This window comes from Anser cygnoides, chromosome 3 (assembly GCF_040182565.1).
Source record: "Anser cygnoides isolate HZ-2024a breed goose chromosome 3, Taihu_goose_T2T_genome, whole genome shotgun sequence".
In the NCBI taxonomy this organism is placed as follows: domain Eukaryota; kingdom Metazoa; phylum Chordata; class Aves; order Anseriformes; family Anatidae; genus Anser; species Anser cygnoides.
The window spans coordinates 116,748,347-116,751,615 of NC_089875.1; positions in this window are offsets into that span (position 1 = coordinate 116,748,347).

The following is a 3,269-nucleotide window of genomic DNA, read 5'->3' on the forward strand; positions in this document are numbered from 1 at the left end:
CCCCATCCTTCATCGTGATTCCCCTTTGTCCTGATCAAAGCTCAACCCTCTCCGTACACACCCTCTTCTGAAGTGAGGGCTGCCATGGCACTTGTTTTCTGATAATTGCCATCACTCTTACCTCCTCCTGCTTAACCACAAGGCACTAAGATAAAGTGCTCTGTAACAAAAACCTACCAGGGTCATCTTATCTCCAGAATATGGGATCTCTCCCCTACCTTTTCTAGCAATGGATGAGGAACAGTCACCGCCTTGGCACCTTCCTCTGATTTACTCCAACTCAGGAAAAATAGTAAAGGATGGAATTGTGACATACAGGTTTCTGAGGAATAGACCTGCCTACTCCCACATTCTCTCCTTAAGAGTTTTTGGACTGTGACATTTGTTGAACAACTCTTACTTATGCCTCAAGCTCAGACTTCACCCTTCATTCCTTAAAGACTTTATGAACCTTCACAGAATCACAGAACGGTTACAGCTGAAAGAGACTGCTGAAGGTCATCTGGTCCAACACCCTGCTCAAACTGGGACACCCAGAGCAGGTTGCCCAGCACGGCATCCAGGTGGCTTTTGAAGATCTCCAGGGAAGAGACTACACAACCTCTCTGGGCAGCCCATGCCATTTCTCCATCACCTGCCCAGAACAGTTATTATACATATAGTTATTAGTTATTATATATTATAAATAACTATATATTAGTTATATATAGTTATTAGGTGTGCAGTTATGATAAATTATTTATTTGTTTTTTATTGGACCATGAAGTCAATGCTGTGATCTCTGGTGCTGTCGTGGCTCAGTGGTCTGGCCAGCACATTTACTTCTTACGCTGCCCCAGGAAACACGTTCAGGAAACAGCTGTGCTTGCCCATCGTGCTGGCCAGCAGCTGGTAGGAAACTGGGTGTGCTGTGGGTGGGCAGAGCTGAAGAGCAGAACAACTAATGGTCCTGCTCTGCCCACCCCACCTCAGTGGCACCTCCAGCAAGATCTACCCAACCATCACTGCTTGTAAACTTACAATGAGAGCTTCCTTGAGGCTTTTGGTTCTCAACACCTAACAGGATTCAATGCTGTCGAAAAGCCATGGTGTTGACAGGCAGATTCACCCCTGGACTGTGTAATTCCTTGAGTACTTTCCTGTTAGAAAACCATGGTATGGAATATGATACTCTCTACACAAACTTTAGAATCTTTACTTCTAAATTACGCCCTCTCCAAGTTAAATTCAGCTTTTTCTTTGGGATAAGTGCTGCTAATCCCTCCACAGCCTCTTCCTGGATTTTTTATTTTTATTTTTTCCCTCTGAGGGACAAGGTACAGTGCAAATCGGAGCACATCAGTTTGTGGCGGACCCACAGAGCCCACGGCCTGTGCCACCATGGCACCGCTTCTCCTCACACTGCCAACCGCCGACCCCTGAGGCAGGAGGGCGGCGGCGGCCTGTCATGGCGTCCCTAGGCCCTGCATGGTGTGACAGAAAAGCAGTCAAGAAGTGGCATGGCCTGTGTCTGCCTGCGCTCCCCTTGAGACATCTCACACGTTTTTGTCCCCATGTCACTTTTTGGTCCCCAAATTCAGACAAGCAGGGTGCCCCCAGCCATCGCCATGCATTTCTCCTCACCCTCTTACCCCACAGGGCCTGGGCTGCAGATCTTGTCCTGCCCTGGCTAAGTGAATGAGGCAGGTTCAGACCCACAAGTGATGCTATTGCTGATTTAAAAAACACAGATACACACACACACGCAAAAATAAAAACCACCACAAGAGATAGGACAAGCTCCTCTGCTTGAGTGTAATTGCCATGACGTCCCTTCATGGGGGGACATCTTAAGCTTGGGGCTGGGAATTGGCAAAGCTACACCTGCTTGCTTCCCTGCTCAGGAGGTCTGAGCCGTGCCTTTCTCTCCTCTTCCTGGTTGACAAGTGGTGGCGAGCAACAATGCTGACAACAGGGACAGAAGGTGTATGAGTTAATTGCAATGCAGGCATACTGGGGAGAGGAGCTACCTGAAACAATTGCACTTGGCAGCTTGCTTTTTGTAAAGTTTGTATCCTACGGACTAAGTGCAGCATTTGCACTCGAACTCCAGGAGTTCCAGAAAGCTGCACTTTGCTTTTGACCATGGTGCTTTCATCCATCCCTGTGCTGCTTTCCTGGATCAACTGAGAAGCAGCAGAAACCAAACATATGAACTGCAAGCCTGCGTTAAAAATGGTTAACTCTGAAATCCCCAGATTGATAATCTTACGCCTTATATATAATAATGCCTTAATTAAATACACAATGATTTGGATAGTTTGTCCTTCCCCACAGGACTGATGTGAGCATCAGGACAAAGCCAAGTGTAAATACAAGCAGCAACCAGCTCCCTGCTTACAACCTACTGCCACAAGAGTGTATTTTTCCATTAGCTGCCATCCCTTATGATAGGTATCTGATAAATAAAAGGGTGGCTTCATCCTCTGTGATTATTTACCATTTCTATTCTGAACACCTTTTGTTCTGTGTTTTGAGGAAACCTGGGTAATAAAGTTTCAAGTGCAGAAACTGTTGAGAGTCCTGCAAAGCAGAGATCTTGGGACATACTGGATCACTGGCTTCCTGCCATCTGCAGTAAGGTGTTAACACGTTATCCAGAAATCTCCAGTGTCACAGACCCAGTCTTCATCTTCATACACCCAACCCTTCTCCCTGACTTGTGAGGCAATGATTTCTAGAGGGTTGTGAATTTAGTGGTAACCAAAATAGATCCTGTCCTATGATAACTGCTGCTGTGCTCCAGTTTCATCCAGTGCCTGCATGGGAATTTGATAGATGTTTAAAATAACTTTAAGATTATGACCAGAGAATAGACTTACACTTGAACAATTGAAAGCCTTATGTGGCAAGATTTTCTAGAAAGACAACTAGCTTTAATATGAAATTATTTCCCTGGTAGAGCACTAGCCAAAAATGTGTAATAGTAATTTACGATTAATTTCATACAATAGCTACTCAGCTTTTGTAAATCAGCATAGCTTCATGGCAAATGAGTGTTGATGTACTGATTTACCTATGAATTTTTACCCTTTAGATATCTTGGATAGCTTTTAAAGGAACATTTCTAGAATCTTTATAGATTTGCTTATATGTGATTGTTCCTAGTGTTTAGAGAAGTTCTTCCAATTATTTAAGTTGGAACTGTGGTTAACAGTAAAGGCATGACTGTCAGCACTACCAGTCACAACTGAATGAAGAAATAAAGCAAACAAAGAATACACAAGAGA